Raw genomic sequence first — 22,540 nt, 5'->3', positions numbered from 1 at the left:
GCGAAACTAGTATTTTATTGGTACAAGTCGTGCCTTACTCTGCTCAAGTCCGCAGCAAGCTCGGCCGAATTTCACCTTCGTTCTCATTTTAAAACTACAATACAATACAAATACTGTTTACCACATCTCAATACAAAACAAAGAATACAGCACATTAAGGGCCTGTTTCACAATGTCCAAGTTAAGTTTTGGTTAAAAACGGTTTTGTTTAAAAAAGTCAATCTAACTAGAACTTAAAAACGGACAGAATTCTTTTAATTTATTGATTTTCCTTGGTATTACAGTTGATCGACCGCTACACCATGTTTCGAGTTTAGGCATCTAGGAGACTGTAACCTTCTTAAGGATGCAACCTAGGAAGCGCTTTAATAAGAAGAATCATGTCCTTACTAAGAAAAACGACAAGTAAAAAAAAGTATATCAGACAGGCTAGCATGAGTAGCGTCCTTGCGCGCGATGGACGTATGGAGTCGCGCGTTAGAACGCAATTCATGCTAGCAAGTGTGTTCTGAGGCTGCGAAAAACGAAATTCGAAGTTTTTTTTTGCCTATTTGTTTCTCTGATACGCAAGAGCGGTAGATAGACAGGTATAGAAATTTCTGCTTTTGTTTTTTGCGGCAAGGCCTCAGCCTCAGTGTTGGATTGATGTCAATCTAGCAATGACGAAACCGGTATGGCGAATTGCAAATATTTTCTCTATCCAATATATTTAAATTATTTAACCCAATTTACACAGTTATATTTTACACAACATTATATTTAACAGCTTTAACGAGTTTATCCAGTGCGAAATAAGTAACTAAAATAAAAATATGGTATGATATGACATAATACCCACATTGCGGATATTTCTTCGCACGCACACAAAACTTTCATATTTTTGTAAGAGCGTTCTACAGCATGTAAATACATATTACAATAATAAACAATTAATAATGACTACAATACTTGATATCATATTAATAAATATATCTAATCAAATTTGCATACGGATTGTAAATAATCGTTCATTATCTTGATATGAAATTACTTACAAAATACAGAAGTCAACGGAGTGTGCCTTCACCGCAGGATCATTCGAATTGCGGTGTAAACGTACCTGAAAACAAAAATACCATACATATTGAAAATGTACTATTATATTTATTTAAATACGCATTATTATATTTATATATATCTATAAATATAATAATTTATTTTCTCGACCAAATTCACTTCTATTAATTTCGGGATGTCATGCTAAATAAAGGTCTTTCAATAACACTTTGAAAATTGAGTTTCTGTTTCTATCAAAGCCGATTTCAGCCTGCCGTGCACCGCAACGCTGCAGTTGACAGCCGAACTTCACCTTTATTTGCAGCTAAACTTGCTAAAACAACTTAGATTGCTGACTGTACTTTATATTCTAAAGGGGGCCTGATAGCCAGTTCGCCGGACGATATCGTAACGCGAATAACTGATAGGTCGATATCGTCCAGCGAACTGGTAATCAGTGGGCCCCTTTACTAGCGACCCGAACTGGCTTCGCACGGGTTACAGAAAACTTTAACAAATTATACACCTAAACCTTCCTCAAGTATCAATCTATTGACAGGTGAAAACCGCATAAAAATCCGCTCAGTAGTTTTTGTGTTTATCGCGAACATACATACAGATAGACGCGGCTGGGGACTTTCGTGTACTGACGAAAGAGATTTCATTTATCGTTAGGTTTATTTCCTTGAGCATAAATAATACACTACCTAGTACTCGTACCTATTACCGCTTTCTTATCTTATCCTGACATAAAAATGTTTTAATTAGTGCGGGTTGTACCTTAGTCTTAATTAGTAAACGCATAAGCTTATCTAATCAGAAGCGGTTTTAAAGTAATTATAAGGATAAAAGGGTATTGCGTTTTTAAGTAAGCTTGCCATTTATAATAATTCAATAATATCAATATCAATACAATGCTTTTGGGACTCGCTAGGTGATTGGATCAAGGGTCAGATGCAGAAGGCTGTGATCTTGGTTTTCGCGTCAAAAAAACCGCAGCCAAATAATTCCTTCCCGCCGGTGAGTAAGGTTGCAAGAGCTAACGAGGGTGCGGAGTATTAGGGTCGGCAACGCGCATGTAACACCTCTGGAGTTGCAGGCGAACATAGGTTACGGAGACTGCTTACCATCAGGCGGGGCGTATGCTTGTTTGCAACCGACGCAGTATATAAATAGTCTACGTTGACTGACCTGTCAGTCAGTCAACGTAGACCTGTTGATAACCAAATTACTTGCCTAACATTATCACACGGCTGATTAACCGTGCATCTTCACCGGTCGCGCAATCACGAGCGAAGCGAGAGTTTCACCCCGTTTACAATAGCGCACCAAATTGATCTATTGCCAAAGTGTTGAGTTGATTAATCGCGACCTTGTTTCTTTTCACGGACTTGGCCGATTTTCTTCTTTGGAAGCCTTTGGGTGTCCAATGATCTGAATTATGCTGTGCTCGATTCTTTTGAACTTGATGTGCACGAGTAGGTAAGGTAAAAGGTTTCGGTAAAACAACATGGCAACCAAAACGTAGTCAATTCAATACATTTAGAAACTAAATATAAGTTATTTTTCTAATACTTTTGTAACTCAAAGCTGTTATGTTGTAGCTCGGAAATCTATAACAATTATAAAGAGAAACCGACTGTGTAGGTACATACATTTTTGATTGTTAAAACTCGGTCATTAATAGGTAGCCCACTCGAAAGTAGTGTTTAGTACCAGAATGCCATTAGCTATTAGGTAAAAAATTGCCAGGTGAGCGGAAGAGAATTATTGAATCTGAGTGACAAAATTATTGTACCGTTGAAAAAATATCGTACCCCTATTAAAAACGCAGTTCCCCAAGTAAGTAGTTGCTTTAAACTAACTGTTACTGTTTCTGTAAGTCTTAGTTTTATGTATACAAATCGTTAACTTTTATATTGTCTTAAAATTTAAAATACCGTAAGTCGCCGGTTTTCGCGAACGATTACGACCTATATCGGCCTCTTCCAAATTCACTCTAATCTATCTTTAATCACATCGTAAATATACTACGGTGACGATATCCAACACATTTTCCGAACTCCAATTTGACTGGAACAAATCCGCCCATCGTTAAAAGCACAAGTTTGCGAACATAATGGAAGTCTAATAATAGCGCCCGTGGGCCGGGAACTAAGTATTTGGATGTTTTCTGTAAAACAGTTATAAAACAAAATGTTTTGCGGATTCCACCCACGGTGTTCGCGTAGCCCACGCAAGTATAACGAATTACACTCAGTGCACGAGGCTTCGCGTAGCCCACGCAAGTGTAAGGAATTACACACAGTGCACGAGGCTTCGCGTAGCCCACGCAAGTGTAAGGAATTCAGTACACAACCGGGCTTACTGATGTTATCTGGCGTCTGACGCTACGCAAGTATATTAGGGTCCTATCAATTCGGTTTCGGCATAAAAATCGTGTCTCGGCTGAAGTTTCGGTCTTGGCCAAAAAACCGCCGAACCCTTCGGCCACGCCAAGACTGTATTTTCATTATTGTCAGGCCGAAGCTTCGGTTTCCGCACGATTCAAAACAAGATGAAAGCTTTAACAAGTTGTTAAATCACCATCCAGCATCCACCTATAACCTCGTTTTATTAGCATTAGAGAAAGACTACACACGATTTTGACGTGTCTCTATTTGAATTGGTCCCATCGTCTCGTTTTTATCACCGCACCTCCGGCCAAAGGAGCAAAGCTCATCCTCACTTCTAGATACATGGCACACCAAGAATCAGCGGGCATCTCACTCGTTTCTTCCCAGAACGCGCAGAATGTGGAATTAGCTGCCTCCTGGGGTATTTCCTTTGCGCCGGAACATGGGATTTTTTAAGAAGCGGGTTTTAATGTTCTCCAGGGTCGGCAACGTTTAAGTGGCTCCTGTAATGTTGCTTATGTCCATGGGCGACCATGACCGCTTCCCGTCAGGCGGCTCGTCTGCTCGTTTTCTGACTAGCACATAAAAAAATGTAAAGCTCTTTTCAAAAATAAGTCCCGATAAATAAGTAACAATTATAATATAGCTATGTTCATTTACATGCGTTGCTATTTTTTTAAAGCGTGTTTTAGCAAAAAGACACGTTAAGATCGTGTGGTATTTTCTAACGATAAAAAACGAGGTATAGTAGTGCTACAGTATATCATTAAATTGTTTGTTGCGCTCGGCTCGCTAGCTGTTTAGCTTAAATATGCTGCAGTGGTGATATTGAGTCAGGGCCATTGAACATACTCGTATTTATGGCCACCCCACTTACGGCTGCTGCTCGACGCAACGTTGGCGCAACTGCGCAGCGACGCCATTTTCCATAACGCTGACTAGACGCTGACGCTCAAAACACACTAATGTGGGGGACTCTTAAGGTAATGAACTTAAGTTGACGCCGTGCGTAGCGTACAGTATCACATTGTATGAGATGACAGCAAAATGTCCATAATAAAGTAACTAGAGACGTAGAGAAATAAGCATACAAGCTCACTCCATACAAAGAAAAAAAAACTTATTTATAATAATATTTAAAATTAACTTATTAATAATAAGTTAATCCATACCATACAACTTAGTATTATTAGTTAAATAAGACAATTCCTGTATGTAGTGAGCGCTCTATGCTTACTTATTTCTCTTGAAACGTGTAGGTGATATATCAGTGCATATGTTGCGTTAAGTCTTGGTGTAGTTTCTAAACAAGTTGGGAACGCAGAGTTAAAGTAGTTAATTTATCTATTTTCTTGCTATTAACCCTTGCTGTAAGCCATTTATGACGTTAGCAGTAAGTAAACATGGAATATTGCGAATTTTTTTAAATTAATTAGAACTTTATATATAAAAAAAAAATTAGTACAAATGTGTGACTTTTAAATACCTTAGCTTAGAACCTTAGCTTAAAATGGCAATGAGGCAATGCAAAAAAATCTACACGTATGTTACGAGCCCGGTAACGATTTTAGAGCGATTTTCTATTACAGATAGACAGAAGTAACAGTCCGTAGCGAACGAAACGCAACTGTCACTGTCGCACTAATATGGAAGAGTGATAGAGATGATTACGCTACGTTACGGAGCGTTAACGATTGCCATGTTGGCTACGCGGGCTGGCTATATGCCGCATGCAGTCAGACTGGGTTTCTCCCACGGTGTAAGGCTAAGGCACTCCCTGCTATATAGAATTCTCTTTAGAGAGAAGAACTGCTTTGCGATCCTAATGAAATAACGGTACTTTTTCTATGAAATGTGATTTCGGGAGAAAACGGTTTCCACTAACAAAATCTTAACAAATCACTTTAATTTTAATGTCGAACGTTTAGCATATTTCTTTTGCAAATTAAAAAGAAAGGAAAAAACATAAACCTAGTTTTTCATTGTGTCAAGAACATACTCGTACTAAAAAATCACGGAGAATGGAAAATATTTAGAAGTGGAAATAGTTATTTGTACCACAAGAGAGCAAAGTTTGATATTTCTTCGAGTGCTTGTTTTGAGTCCCGTGCAAGCGAAAGATTCTATAATATAATTTAGAATCTTGAGCGTAGTAAGGGACTCAAAAGCGCACGAGATGTAAATAACTTTGATCTCGTGTAGTATACAAAAATTTTCACGTCAGTCAGCCATCAAAAAATACAACCTGAAAAAATGTATTCCAGACGGACGGATCACTATTTCACTCATGTTTTCTGAAGGTATTCTAACAATTAACTTTAATTACAGCAATAAAACAAAACGAAAGAAATTTCAATAAAATAATACGAAAATAATGAATTAACGAACATCAATTGACGGTTCAATCGACAACTTTTTTTTGTAAAAAAAAAACTTTGTAAGATACGGTCCAAATTGCGGATACTACTATTTGTCAACTACAGTAGAGATCGTTAAAAGTCGTTAAGTAGAATTATTTACTGCGTAACAATTGCGTAAATTTGTATAAGTTCATTGTTTTGATTGTATAATAAAATACGTAAAATATGGTGTTTTTATTAAATTTTAAACTTTTATTTCATTAATTAATTATTACGAATGAAGACTCGTAGGGTAGGGTGTTTTGGAACGATGCGATCTGACTTATTTCGGGGGTCTATTATAAACCGTCAATATACCGTTGAATTAAGTAAGTATGCACTTTTTTGTCTCTTTTTTTTTGCTAATGACGTGAAAGGGATAAAGACAATAGAATCCAAATATTTCGAACTTGTATTAGGCCCCGCACGTTGAAATGACATTCGAATCTAAAGGTCACTTGAATGTTATTTTGTCTCACTCGGTGAGCAAAATGCGATTTTGCTCACTGTTTTTAAGCAGCAAATTACCCTTGTTCGAGCTGCTGACGTGAAAAATATTTTCTCCTTTTGTATGGACGATCGCGTACTTATATACCTATATTATATTCGGTCAATGCCCGAAAGCCAAAGGGTAGCCTACCGTATAAAACAGGATCAAACTAGAGCAAGTTTATGCAAATATATACAATGTTTAAAAACCTGTTGCCGTTCGGTTCCGCACTGGTAGCTACAGCTAGGTGACATGTGGCGCGAACGTTAGAGGCGCGACCCAGTATGGGCAGTGGGGGAAACTGCAGCGTTCGGGCGTTCTCGGCTCCATTCGGGTCAGCGTTGCTACGAGGAATTGTTAGGGTTGGCAAAACTTGACGTTCCGTTCGAATGACTTGAATTTTGACAATCCTAAATAGCCGAAAGGGATTTGGAAAGGGACTAATGTATGTCACTGTCAAAAGTGACGTTTTTGTTTGAAGAAACATCACTTGACACTGACATATCCGATCCATTTCATATCTAGACCTAATATTTGACGTACTTATCTTAAAGTATGGTGGTATGGGCAATGTGAATGTCATCTCGCCTTGTGTGGTAGGGCACAGCACAGCAGATGTCATTCCAGATCTAGAGCAGAGCCCAACTGGGGAAGTACCTCCACCTTACAGAAAATCGCAGCCAAATAACACTTGACCCTACTCATAGTGTTGTGTTCCTGCCGGTGAGTAAGGTTGCCAGAGCTCAACGAGGGGGGTGGGGTTAGGGTCGGCAACGCGCATGTAACTCCTCTGGAGTTGCAGGTGTACATAGGCTACGGAGACTGCTTACCATCAGGCAGGCCGTATGCTTGTTTGCCACCGACGTAGTATAAAAAAAAAAAAAGTTCCAATCGGACCGTATTTCGATATAGAACAGTCAATATAACAATTTCGACGTTACTATTTTTGTTTTAACCCACATCTGCGGTGGCAGCATGGTTCCATTTTTATCACCTGTCACTACGCCCGTCACTTTCGCGCTTATATGTATACTAGTTAGAACGTGACAGGCATGGTGACAAATGATAAAAAGCCGACCATCTTAGCCCTACTGTTATGACTTCACGTTTCTGTTTGGTAAGCAAACACCTACCTATATAAAGTATTTAACAGCCGTTTAAAATATTTTTAAATAATTTTCAATCGTGGCTGAATGCCGAATAGGTCTGTGCCTTCGATGTCTAACCTGTCAAGAAATTACAAAATGGCGGACGAATATTTGATATACCACCGGATTTAAGAATTATTTCGCTTAAAATTAAGTTTTTTCTTCGCAATAGACGAAAAACATTGTGTGCAACTCCGGGGGTAAGAATATTGCAAACTCGGGTCTTTAATTCCCTCCAGCCTGCGGTTGTCGGGAATTACCACCCTCGTGTCCAAAGGTTCACTTACCCCCCTCGTTGCACAATGTACAGTCACCTCTGAAAATAACGATACGAAAAAAGTGTCAAAAAATGTATACACGACTTTATTGCCCATATATTAAGGTAGTGTATGCATATTTTTGGCACATTTTTTGTATCGATATTTTCAGACTTGACTGTACTATTACTTACTTACTCTTTAATAAAGGTATAAATTTCTAGCCTACGTAAATTAATCCTACGCCTACTCATAATAGCACATTTCATGGGTTTTATTTTAACTTATTTAAGTTAAAATGATCTCAATACGAACCGGGTATATTAAGTAATATTAATTTACGCAATTTAGATACAACATGAATACGAGGCCCGAGGCGAATTCAGCGAGTTCGAAAGCCAAATTACGAAAGAAGAAAATTTGATAATTTGGAAATTAATTTGCGAGTTATTATTTCTACGAAGAAATCAAGAACATTTTTAGTTGATGAGTATTGTGAAATTTTGTTAAGTGCTCAACGAGGGTGCGGAGTGTTAGGGTCGGCAACGTGCATGTAACTCTTCTGGAGTTGCAGGCGTACATAGGCTAAGGAGACTGTTTACCATCAGTCATCAGTAGCTTAATTGTTTGCTACCGACTTAGTGTAAAAAATAAATAAAAAAGTAATACATAAGGGTACCTAACCTAACTCAAAAGTCATTGTGGCCCAATTATATTCAGCTCGCCACAAGCTGCCCTGGGGGCCTATTATTATTATTGCGAGCCTATAGTGTCCCACTGCTGGGCAAGGGCCTCCCCCCTTTTTTCCACTCGTCCCAGTTTTGAGCTACATCTGGCCATTCTCTCAAAAAGGAGTCCAAGTTATCCCGCCACGCGCCATCGGCGACAAGGTCTGAGTTAAGAGTGAAGTATGAATTGTCAAAATGCAAAATGGTGAATATGTCGTTATTAAGGGATCCGTTACTAACATATTCGTATTAATAAATTATTCATCAAAAACTCTAACGTAAATTTCGTCACCGATTTGCGCTTGACCTCTTCTGAAGATGCACTTGGCATTAGACTTATTTGTCGTATGAATAAAACAGAGGTACTGTCAACATCAACATGAGGATTGTACCAAGGTCGGACGTTCAATATTTAAGGCGAATGGAGGTTCACAGTACCTAAACAAAATGGTTTGCGTAAATTATTGTTCGTACCTGCGATCAGACTTTTCTACCCTAAACACAATAAGAATTAAACGAGAGCATGACTGAAACTTTGTTTTTTAGATAAGTAGGTACCTACCGACATCACTTATATGTTATAAAATACAATTATTTTGAAGCTGCCTTTCCATTTAGACGGAGATGAGCAGAGATGAGAGGAGGCATGCCAATGCCAATGCAAAGACATGCAATGGCATTGGTTTTAATTTAATCCACATCTCTTCTCCACTTTATAACAACTATGCTATTGCAACCATGTTGTTTCCCACAGGTCTCCTCCTCATCTTAGTCTAAGTCTTATTGCACACCTCAGTAAAATAAACATAGATGGTAGGATCCTATAGAAATTAAAAAAAAGTTTTACATTCCTGACAACATACCAAAAACAAACTACGTAATTTGGTCGGGTTATTTGTTGCCCACCATGAAAACGGTGGGCAACAAAAAACGTCTACGTCACTTAGGACTTTTTAGAAGTAGGCAGAAAGGAAAAGTGAGACTATGTCCAGGCCTAACAATAATAGCGCTTTCTCTGCTACTCCTACTGAAAGATAAATAAGACTATCCCGTTCGGTCATTTCACCCCACCGCTTATGGCTGATCCAATCACTTCATAAAAAGAAACAATAGAAATTACAACCTTAGAAGGAGAGGTAACACAGTGGGAGATTTTGCCACGCTATGCTTACGTTACTTGCCATTTTCAAAGATACTATTAATACAAAATGAATGAGGAATACCACAAATTGCGATGCCGGAGGTCGCGCTGCGGTTGCGGCGGGGTTGGAGGTTAACGTTCACGTTTGTACTCATGCACTTGGTTACGGCTAACCAGAGGCATTTATATTAAATGATAATGAGAATGGCTGCCATTCCTAGGTTTGCCATATGGAAAAAATCTCTTGACAGAAATCCGGACATTACTCTAAAAATCCGGGCATGTCCTGGACGGAAAATTTTAACTCACACATAATCATCCTAGCGTTTGTCCCGGCTTATTGCCACGGCTCATGGGAGCCTGGAATACGCTTGTCACCGTTCATACACATTGTCGTCGCTTCATTAATTTCATATCTGCACGCAACCATGTACAATGTACATTAATTAAATAGATTCTGCGAGGTTGGTGATTATCGCTAATTGTCAGGTGTGAATGACTCATCTTTGCTTTTTTAAAGGCTGTGCGTGAGTTTTTTATTTAGTTAAAGATACGTTTTCATGCATGCTATATTCTTCATACTGCTCAAAGATAAAGTACGTAATAATGATATAAGTGGTAGTTTCAAAGTAACGCCCATTAATGAACCGACGGCTTAGGTGGTACGGCTTAGGTGGTAATGCGAAGATCCGAAGACCACGCAGTGAAAAAGTCCCTTGTCATGGATATACTTGAAACAGGGAAAGATCGGGTGCATCTAGTGTCCAGAAGGACATGATGGAGCTCGGCCTAACTCCCGACGACGCTTATTAGTGGAGCAATTGGCCCCTCGAGATTATGAAAGCCGGCCCCGCGCAACGGAAAGCCACATACCCTAACAAATCTCTGTAAATTACATTTCCTCTTGCTTCTATAGTGCTTTCCCAGTAGCATTCTAAATGACTCCGAGAGAGAATGAATAAATGAAGCCCGCTTTAGCAATTTACATTTTTACAAATGACCTGATCCCAAAAATTACCCCTAAAATGAATTTGGCAACTATGCAAACAGTAATTTTTATGACAGCGACTTTCATAATGAGAGGGGGAAATTATCCACATTCGTGATTATACCGATATCCTTACGATATTTTACTTTACAGTAAATATACTTACTGGTAAATATCAAATGACATTTCGGACATATGTTGTCCCATAAAACTCATTAAATGTATCGGCATCGGCCGAGGCTCGAGATCTTTGGTTTGAATCGCCAAAAATGACAAAGTTGCATGCATCGGCGACTCGGCGTTCAAAGATTAAATATAACAGCTTTAGAATTGTCCTGTTTAGAGTCACCGTAAATAAAATATAGTGTGTCTAACACAATTTAGACTTTCAAGGGTAGTTCCATCGATCGACTCGAATAGTTGGCAGGAGTCCACAGGTGCATGCAAGCAGGCTGTTCTTTAACAAACCTACGTACAAGCTATTTAGTCGCCTGCATTCTTGAACCCTTCGTTGCCAGTGCATATATGATTCGTAGTTTGGAAATGGTTTCTTCAAAATAGCTCTTTTAATCAAATTTTCTTCCCGTATTAATGACATATAGCACTATCCAAATATGTCCTTTCTCACACAAAAAAGGCGGTAGCCGTCGAGTTATTTCTATTAGCCTTATCCTATATCTACTTAACCTGCAACCCTTCGTTTCCCGGCCTCTGTAGTAATGTACTATTTCGAAACAGCGAACGAAAAAAACATGAACCTATCTAGTGTTTCGGTGAACTGTGTGTGCCTGTGCTAACCGCTTGTGTTTAATACTAACTTAAATAATAATAACTTTTTAACTGTATTTCGAACATTACATATTGTTTATTAAGTGCGTGCATTATTATTTACGACCCACGTAGGTTTAACACCCACACTTGCATTCTTTCCATATTTTTTCACCGTTCAAACCGTCCCTGGACCTAGAAATATTGCAATACCAAAATTAGCCAAATCGGTCCAGCCTTCCGCAAATTTAACGAAAAATTATAAATAGCAGCGAGATCTTTACTTAGTAAAAATGTACCTACACATAAAAAAGCGCCACCTACAACGACGATTCGTATTTACTATCACGAATTTAAATTGTCAAAATAACAACCTGAACAAATTTAAAATTAAAGTTTCTTAATATCCACGATTGTTTAAAATGCATAACATCATCCCCATATGAAACCTGTTTTGATCAAGAGAAATCAAAATAATATGATCCTAGCTAAACTGTACGTGAAAAGTAATCCCATATTGTTTCCAGTGTTTGTTGGAACGACTAGCACATCATTTATCCGCACAATAAGGCATATTTCTTTTATTAAAGATATAATTTTAATACTTCTTACTACGACTGTGACAACGGGCCGCCATTTGCGAACTAAATAGCTCCGCGGCACAAAGTTGACGCCCCGCCCGCTTCGGCACAATATGTGTGGGGTCATTTTGCAGAGCTAGTTCGTCATCTATGTTTATTATCAATCGCTGTTTCGAAAGCATCAGCTAAAATAATCTTCACCAAGAAGCTGGTTGCAAATATCGAATCATATTTCATAAATTACTTAACACAGTCTGGATTCAAACCCACGGCCTCAAAGGTTTATAAATATGCTATCAATACGATCATTTATCACTATCCCGCCAGCGATCTTTCACCGTAGCAATAAATAAAGCGTTCGGAACAGAAGTTATGGCCTCTAGTCTATGAATGCTAATTTATGATTCCTTTTGATGGCTGTTTCATTGCGCTTTGGAAAGCATGAAAAAGTCGATGGTCATTCTGTTTTATTACAGTTTAAAATAAGAGAACAATAAAGGTACAAGTACACCATCAGATATATTGGAGCAGCCGAGGTGCTCAAAAATATCTGAACACGCACTCTAGTGCAATGACAATAGAGGCGTGCTCAGAAATTTTTGAGCACCTTGGCCGCTCAGATATATCAGATGGCGACTATACCTACATTTTATGAGTTAGACTAGAGCTATATATTATATTATTTAATAATCGGACAGACAGACGGACATGACGAATCTATAAGGGTTCCGTTTTTTGCCATTTGGCTACGGAACCCTAATAAAAAGCACCCATTACTCAGTACTCAATACTTTATTGCAAATTCACAAAGTGGTTGTACAGGTGGTAAACTTATAAGCTAGGTCTTTGATCCTGTTTATATAAAGTTCTCTCTAGAGAGCTGTAGACTTCGCGAACCGCAATTTTTATTAATATTTTATTAATGAAATTTATATTTATTGAAATGCTGCAATTGTATTTTGATACTAATTTTCGTGTATACGTATAGAGTCAGTCTTCGCATCGACTTAAAGACGCCAAATTGTGTGATTGTCATTTTAAATGTTATTTCAATAGAAATATTCTATTAACGATGACATCCCTTCACTTTGTCTTGGTAAATACCTCACTAAGCTATTTATTTACTACATTTGTAGATACCGGCGCAATTATTTAACTCAATGGGGTCGTTGAAGCGTCTCTGTCCCTGTAAAAGTCCTCTGTTCCATTCCTAAATCAACTCGCAACTAATGTACTTAACGTTTGTAGATCAGACAGAAAAACATGTCGAGGGAAAGATAATTTGTGAATTTCGCAACCTTGGGACTTATGGTACTCGTACTGACGACAAGCAAGTCGACCGCTCAGACCAGCCGGTATAAAGGGGCCCACTGATTACCAGTTCACCGGACGATATCGGTCTGTCAGTTATTCGCAAAAGCTGACAATCGCGAATAATTGACAGGCCGATATCATCCGGGGAACTGATAATCCGTAGGCCCCTTAGGGGTTTAGATAGACGGTGCAAGAACTCTCGTGAGATCTAATTACATCTCATGAGAGTTCTTGCCCTGGCGATTACTGAGATAAAATCAATTCAACAGTTCTCTAATTCCTTTTTCGGAGTCTAATAAAAGTCTACGTGTGTCTTCGGGTGGCACATTCCTAGGCCAAACAATAGGCGCCGTGTCCAGCAGGACAATGTACCTAGCTGGCTACCTTTGGTGGCTGGTACCCTTTCAGGGAACAGATCCTGGGGGACTTTACTTGTGGATATGTTTACATTATTTTCTTTTATTTAATTTAATTTATATTTCTTTTTATTAAAAATTTTACTGGGAAACAATAAAAAAGACTCGAACAATTTGAGGTTGAAGCGCTGGTAATAGACTGGCAGCAAGGAATTTTGCTTCCAAATTGAAGCTGAATTGAACTCCGGCTGATACCTGAGTGTCTTTGAACATATGTATGTTATTTGATATTTACTAGTTGCTTTTTGGTAAGGGAGAAAACAAATAAATTGCACTATAGGGATAAAAAATCAATTTTACCTCTGGAATAAATAAAAAAACCTAAATACCTACGCCAATTATTGGGATACAGATGCCTAAATTGGAAACCAGGCTCCTGGAAGAGCACTTAACCAAAGTTTCACTGGTTTCCCGAATTTTCGCCTCATCTGGGTTCGGTAAATAACGAATTTATAACCTTGAAAGGAGAGTCAAAGTTTCACACCAAATACGTTCGCAACGATGACTCAACTGAAGAACAAACACCAAGAAAAACTGCAATACCTACGTGAGGTCATCACAATTGCTCGATTTGGCTTTAAGAGTCATTTGGGACAAAGGTGGGTGCTGTTATGGGTTGTTATATACTTAATGTCTTCTTTACCTTTGAAGTACGCAAAAAAGTAACACGTAAAATTGTGATTGATGTGTTGTGTCGGAAAAATAAAGACGAAAGTCGAAGTACTAGTATCTCGTAAAGATAAAGTTTTAGATGCATTTTAATTTGGATATTGAGCTGAAATTGACAGCAATTAAGGGTTAAGGACGGCGGCATGAAAGGAATGAAAATATAACTTTTTTTTCAACTTTGTCTTTCTTGTACATCATTGAATTGGCGGCCAGATATTTCTGTTATAAAACCCACTTTTTTATACTATGTCGGTGGCAAACAAGCATACGGCCCGCCTGATGGTAAGCAGTATCCGTAGCCTATGTACGCCTGCAACTCCAGAGGAGTTACATGCGCGTTGCCGACCCTAACCCCCTCCCACCCCTCGTTGAGCTCTGGCAACGTTACTCACCGGCAGGAACACAACACTATGAGTAACTTACATATACATACTACAGTTAAGAAGATGTAAAAATCGTGTAACGTAAACATCCACCTCAATAATTAGCTGAATAACTGTTGTAACTTAAACACCAAGTGAATTGAAAGACACTACAACAATAGAAGTAAAAATAGGTACTTCTGTTTTTAACCTTTTTTTATCTTTGTTATATTAAGTTACTAGTCAGACATTATTTAAACTGCTTATAAATAAATAGATTATTCAAAAGACGATATTTATAAATTTCATTAAAGTAATTAATACATTAGAAACATATTTTAGATTATATTCACCTTTTAATAATAAAGAATAAATAACCAATGAAATGGCGTTTACCGATTTCCTTATATTTCCAGACGGTATTGTGTGAACGCGTGGATATTTAGGGGCACTCAAATAACAATCCCCAGACTATTTCTGTATTATAAGGGTCTCGAAATGGACGTGTTTTGGTCCCTTCGGGGCGTTAAGTCAATTTTTATCATTTTTTCGCAATTTTCTGGACCAATATCTTTGAGCAACGGTCTCTTAATGTATATTACTTAAACATGAATCGCAAAGGCCGCAATATTATATTCAGTTAGAGTTTTTTGATTAAATTTTATAAAGATGTGTATCAGAACGTTAAACTTCAGCCATCTGGATAATTTTTCTTCGTAGGATAAACATTTTACAACTCAGATTTATAATTTGGATTCCTGGATAACATTACACGCGTAACTTGATAATAAAATAAAGTACCTATTATACTCAGTTGTTTTCTTGTATACTAATAATTTCCTTTCTACAGCGAACGACAGTTTTGTACCTTGTCAACATAGCTTTTCCTTTCAATCTTCAACACATAGTCCGTCTACCTTATCTTTCCTTTTATCTACTAAACTAAGAACTTTATTCCTAGTATTCTTCAATAAGACAAATCCCTGAGATATTATCGATTTTAATTCTCCTGACCTAAATTTAAAATAAAGACACCACGAAGACCAAAGGCGAAAATTAAGCACTACAAAACCAATTCACGCGAAATGGCAAAAATCACTTTTTCCGAATCGAAGTTCAATAAAAGCGAGGGAAACTTATTCAGCTCCAACAAAGCACTCCTAATGGTTTTCCTGAATTACGTAACGGACAACAATGGACATATCAAGAGTCTCAATAGTCTTGAGCTTTTGTGTGAGCACTTATCTGTTGGCCTTCTGTAAAAGGCTTCTGTGTCTGTGAGACAAATTATCTTCAGGCAAATGGAAAATAATTAATCGTTGTAAATTCATGTTTTCTGTATTGTCTTACTTATAATTAATGTTTTCTCTGTCTACACTTAAGAACAATAAGAATAGTAGTCACATTTCATACAAAATTAATTTAAACGTGATCCGTATTTTATTATTGCACTTTAGTGTTAGACAGAACAAGATTTGTTATTTTTTCGCATTCAGTTTGATGTTAGTCAGTGATCCCCTCATTTATCTAAATAAGCTCAGTAGGGCTAAGGTCGGCTCTTTATCTTTTGTCACCATGCCTGTCACGTTCTAACAAGTATGTAAGTACGAAAGTGACGGGTATAGTAACAAGCGATAAAAATGGAACCATGCTGCCCCCACAGGGGCGTAGCCTGACAATCCTTGATATGACATGCAAATCTTCAAGTTCTGGCGTTTTGTCGCTACGGTGGGATACACAGATGCTTGATTTCCCATCCAACTACAAACATAGACTCCTAAAATCATTCATAACCATTTCTTTTGGCTTTACCGCAGCCGGTTAAAAAAACTAGTTAAGACAGTTTCTCTACTACATCGACCTTGAATCGATTGCCATCGCCACTGCCATTCGATCCGCTGTCGGAATAAATGTTCAGTTTGCGTAAAGGAATCGCCTTTAATTTGATTAGAGGCGGAAAATTGAGCAGTCGAAACGACCAGAAGTACTTTTATTTTATCTTTCTTGTAAGACAAAATAAAAACGGCGAACTTATAACTCTAGATAGCAGCAGATAATATTAACAAAATTAGGACTACAAGTAACTTGCATATACTCGTACTGTAGTACCGCTTTTAAGTGTAGATATTAAAACATAATTTTGTGGGGTATATCGTGAACTTATTTTGCTACCTTTATTTCTGACGTTTTCACGCAGGTTACATTGGTCGAGATAGCGGCGTTGATGTCCCAGCAAAATACCAAAACAGAGATTTGTGTAGTGACAAATAAGGGTAGTTACCCAAACTAACTACTAAGAATAGATATCAATGAAAATTTTGGTCACCTGTGCTCGAATCAGCGAAGCTCCCGAAAACGTTTAGTGTCTGATAGAGATCAGTACTTACCTGAAAAACAAACAAACAATGGTAAAGATACAAAACACAAACACACCACAAACGCGAATAGTGTACGATCAAATAAAGATAAAAGACAATAGATAAAATAGATAGTACCTACTCTGTTCATGAGGGCAGGACCTTAAAATCTTATAGGAAAGTACTACCTAAATGTAAAAATATGTTTAAAAAAAATGGGAAATAACAGATTTCTGAGTAGAATCTAAATACAATTCTTAAAGAATGAGAACTCTGTTGAACTCTGTGAAAAAAACAAAAGTAGTTCGAATTGGGAATGAGGACCTAGCTTAATCCAGTGAAAAAAGATACGTCTAGATTTGTAAAAAATCACTATACAATTTTCTTTATTCATGAGTCATAATATATCTTTTTGCTTTCAGTCCCCAAACTGCACCCAGCCTTTGTGAATGCGCAGCCAAGCGTGGTCTGTGCATTGGACAATTTAATCGGATATATGGCCGAAACCAAACAATGCCTTTTGTGCATTTTAGTGCCTCGTCTGTTACTCTGATCACTTGCAGAACGTTCCTTTAGGAAACTAGTTTAATTTGTACGTCGCTAAAATACATTTGTGTATTTTATATTATATTACTCATACATAAGTTGGTATGACACCTTCCCACCTTCGTCACCGAGCATGACATTCTTATGGACGCTGCTCATCATCATGTTAAATGTCAGTGATGATAATATGACATACGCACAGGAGTCGATATGAGTAAATACTCAAGTTAGTAGCTAAAAATATACTTAAAAGATTCAACGTTTAAAAGACACACTCTAAAAATTTATCATACCATTAAACCTGGATCCAGTCAGGTTATTTACAGTCATATTTCTTCTCTACTTCACTATAGTATAAGCTAAGTCCTTTAGAATTTACCTTATAAACTTGCTATTTATTTAAATAATCTTGCTTCTTTTCAATTCCAAGAAAGTAGAATATCACACCTAGTTAATATAAAATCTTGAGTATGAGCCCTTTGTTTTGTAAGGTTTTGAGCTTACAGTCAACAGTGCAGTCGACCGTGTATCTACTCGAGAACTGTAATAGTTTTTAGAAAAAAAGTGCGTGGATGTTGTGGAACACTCGGTTGGAACGAAGTTGCTTTTCACATCACATATGAAGAAATCATTTTCATGTTCATGCTCATGCTGACTTTCATGCCATGTGCATGTTCATGTTCTTCGTGTCCAGTTCCATGTGCAAGTTTATGTTATTCGTGTCCGGTTCCATGTGCAAGTTCATGTTCTTCATGTCCGGTTCCATGTGCAAGTTCATGTTCTTCGTGTCCGGTCCCATGTCCATGTTCATGTTTTTTGTGTCTGTGTCCGTGCCCGTCATCCTCTTACTAATTCTCATTCTTTCTCAATCGTATGGGTTGTAACGGAAAAATCTTACACTTTTTTAGCCTAGCCCCCATCTGCCAAGTTCGTTCCAAAAATATTAAGATCATTAAGAATGCAACCGCGCAAGCTCTCACGTGAGAAAGAAAACATACTGACGATCCCTGCTAATATATAAATGCGAAAACAACTTTGTCTCTCAGTTACCTTTTCGCGTTTAAACCGCTAAAACAATTTTTAGATGAAATTAGTTATGAAGCAAGTTTGAGGCCCGGAGAAGGGCTCGGGCAAGGATAGTTATTATCTTTATTCATCACCATCCTACGCAGGCAGGGCAGAAGCTACTTTACCTTAAATATTAAGTTTTCAGTTTAAATTGGTTTAAACAATACGCCCAGGCAACGATAGTTATAATAGGCCAGGAAATTGTAGTTTGAAACCTAGGTTTAAAATGCGTAATGCGACTTCGCAGTAGTAGTGTATATTATATTACCTTTTTGCACCAAGGTATTGTACGGGCGACACAAAGGGGTCTCATATGGGATTAAATTAAACAAGGACGGACTTGTATTTTGCGGGACGGGCTTTTATGTATTGCTATGTCAATAATTGAACATTGACAAAGCAGTATTGGATAAGTTTATATTAGTTAAGAGAATATGCAAGATTTAAATCCTTCAAATAAAACTCGTCAACACGTCGTAGAACGTACGTATCATAATGCCATACGAATAAATAAATGAAATATTTATTTATTTATTTAAACTTTATTGCACGAAATAAAATTGTACAAATGGCAGACTTAATGCCTTAAGGCATTCAACAACATTAGGCATATTTATATAAGCGAATTTATTTTGTTACCTTTATCTCCGATGTTTCGATGCTGGTCGTGGTCATGGGTAACCGATGTCCCAGCTTTGTCAAAACAGAGATATGCGTAACCCGACGAAAAGTCCATGAAAAATATTATGCAGGTGAAAAATATCATATCAAAACGCCTCATCAAGCTAAAAGAACCTTAATAACATTATTTTTCATAATGTTGAGCTCCAAAATTGTGTCAAGCTACACTTATTATGTTAACGCGTGAAGTGCTCCAGTCCTCCATGTTACGTTTAATCAAACGAGTAGGTACGCAATCGTGTCACACCTGTCGTCACGTGTGAAAATTCTTCACCTTAAGAATTCCTTCATAATTTTCAGGCTTTTACTTTACTTACCAGGAAACAATGTTATACGGCCCGATTCGAAGAATGATTAAGACACGTTTAAGATTTTTTTTAATACCACGTCGGTGGCAAACAAGCATACGGCCCGCCTGATGGTAAGCAGCCACCGTAGCCTATGGACGCCTGCAACACCAGATATATTACATGCGCGTTGCCGACCCTTTAAAAACCTGTACACTCCTTTTTTGAAGAACCCCATACTGTAGCCCCTCGGGAAAACCTCGGCAGGAAGCTCATTCCACATGGAAAGATCTTTTAAAGATCGTTGACTAAACGACATGTCAAAATTGACGTTTATTTCGATTCCGCTGTGATCCCAATAAGATCTATCAATGATCTTTCTAACGTCAAAGTGACATTGGTTGCCCGAATCGTGCTGCTTCTGTCAGTTAAACGAAATATAAACGATATCTAAATGCGAACTTATCGTTATCGTATCTCATTCTTCGAATCGGGCCGATATATTATATCATGTAGTTGAAAAATTAAGGTTCACTTTTCAACTATCATTTTAAAACGTTTCCAGTTTTCAACGAATACGCTTTAATAAAATAACTGTGACGTTTCCACATCCATTATTGTTACATTTAATTTAACCTTCAACTCTATAATCCTACAGTTAAAGTATAATTTCGCATGACACAATAGCATGTCAGTCAAGTGTCAGAACCCGTCTAAGAACAATACTGGGCGTAATAGAGTCACGGACTGAAGAGTCACAATGACTATGTGTGATATGTGGAGAATTGTGGAGATGTGTGCCACTGTGACGTGTCACCAATTAGGGTCTGAATAGACTGAAGTATGTAGTTTAGATTTAAAAAATGTTCTTGCGTGGTTTTTATATAGCGTACTACCCAACAACTTGATTCCTGACCCACTACCTTACGCACTACCCACATGATGACTTCACATTGATTTAAAGAGTAAAATTACTATAATATGGATACTTATTGTAAATACGTTCTATTATGGGTCACAAATCAATTTTGTTCAGTTGTACCAATCTTACCTTTAGCTGCGCATCGGCCCAAAATGCCTTTTTCATTGTATTGTACCTATTTTGAATATTTTGGTCAGTCAAAATTGCAATAAAACTGGCTGATAATAACATAGTGGAGATGTGCATGATAAGCATTTCTAAGTAATTTTGGAGATATTGGTTATTTAGGAGATTTTGGTTTCGAATCCCGGTGAGGCCATTAATTTGTGTGTTAATATATAGCTATACATCTAAGTACGTAATTATTTATATAAGTATGTATATTGTCGTTGTGGTCCCACAGTTCCAAGGCTCAGTCCTTACCATATCAGGGAGTATTGGGATCCTCGGTGTCGACATTTCCAGTGACGTTCAATTGCGTAGCCACCTGGAAGGAAAGGCTGCGCTGCCATCCAAAAAACTGGGTGTGCTCAATAAAGCGAGGCGATACTTTACTCCGGGGCAAAGACTGCTGCTTTATAAATCGCAAGTGAGACCCCATATGGAGTATTGCTGTCACCTTTGGGCAGGAGCACCTGCATGCCAGCTTGGACCATTCGACTCAGTCCAAAGGCGCGCTGTACGAATCGTCGACGATCCCAAACTCACAAGCGGTATTGAACCTTTAAGTCTAAGGAGAGACTTTGCCTCCTTGTGTGTGTTCTACCGCTTGTACAATGGGCTGTGCTCTGAAGAATTGTTTGACATGATGCCAACGGCCGCTTTCTATCAACGCACCGCTCGCCGTCGACAGGGTGTTCATCCTCACACCCTAGAACCTAAATGGTCGCGTACTGTGCGGTTTAAGAGGAATTTCCTCCCGCGAACGCTTCGGCTGTGAAATGAGCTTCCTGCCGAGGTTTTCCCGAGGGGCTACAGTATGGAGTTCTTCAAAAAAGGAGTGTACAGGTTTTTAAAGGGTCGGCAACGCGCATGTAATGCCTCTGGTATTGCAGGCGTCCATAGGCTACGGTGACTGCTTACCATCAGGCGGGCCGTATGCTAGTTTGCCACCACCGTGGTATAAAAAAAAATTGTCGCCTAGTACCCATAATACAGGCTTTGATGTCTCTAAATATATTCAAATTTATTCAATTATGTACGAGTAAGTACTTTTTACTTTTCAGAGTAATGTCTTCATACATATAGAGACATTGTGTATGTATGGATTGTTCTTTAATCAACCTGTTGAACCACTACTAACTTTAATCAACCTGTTGAACCACTACTAACAAGTGAAATTAAATAAAAAGTTAAAAACGTATAAAGTCAATCAATAAGCACTACAAGTGTGCAGTAAACCCAACACGTGTAATAGCACAGGCAGCAATATCGGTTCAATCAGATCGCACCTCTTCAGATTATCCGTCAGTCAATAGAACCACTAAACAAGACTATCCAGCCTATAATGAACCCTGTACCGCAACCAACGATATTACAACCGTAGGTATATTTATACTGGTTTTAATTCTAGGCACAGTAAAACTAGGATAATACTACTGAGTCAACTAATTTTGTACTTTTTGTGAACGTAATAAGAAGTATTGAGGTTGCAAAAGTATTATGGTTTTAATACGGTGTGACCGGTTCCGAACCGCAATGATTCATCTCATGTTGAATTAATCGTTTGCATTCTGATGATGAGATGAATCATTTGACTAAGAAGTTTCTTGATGATGAAATTTTATTTATCTTATGTTCATCATCATGTCTACAAAGGACGATCAAAACGTTTCTGTGGAAAAAAACTGGTGGCTTCAAGTTTAAACAATTAGCCAAATAACTAACTTAAGTGTTTATTTTTAATGATATTAGTAGGTATAATGATAATAATTATTGTTGCTAGTCATTATCTGCTATGCCGTTGCGACATCAATAGAAACAAACT

At 37.9% G+C, this 22,540-nt stretch overlaps 1 protein-coding gene across 5 annotated transcripts in view; it reads right to left on the bottom strand.

Moving 5' to 3' along the window:
* The window catches only part of LOC133519304 (uncharacterized), a 171,363-nt gene that overhangs the window by 76,705 nt on the left and 72,118 nt on the right, over positions 1-22,540 (bottom strand). Inside the window, exon 3 of one of the 5 annotated variants that reach the window (XM_061853334.1) lies at positions 1,035-1,099. The exons of the other annotated variants lie outside the window; for them this stretch is intronic. The gene's annotated coding sequence lies outside the window, so the exon portion shown is untranslated. The remainder of the gene's footprint in view (positions 1-1,034; positions 1,100-22,540) is intronic. 5 annotated transcript variants of the gene reach the window in all.

This window comes from Cydia pomonella, chromosome 6 (genome assembly GCF_033807575.1).
Source record: "Cydia pomonella isolate Wapato2018A chromosome 6, ilCydPomo1, whole genome shotgun sequence".
NCBI classification, from domain to species: domain Eukaryota; kingdom Metazoa; phylum Arthropoda; class Insecta; order Lepidoptera; family Tortricidae; genus Cydia; species Cydia pomonella.
Note: the sequence above shows the minus strand (reverse complement) of the source record. Positions and strands in the feature narration are given on the sequence as shown.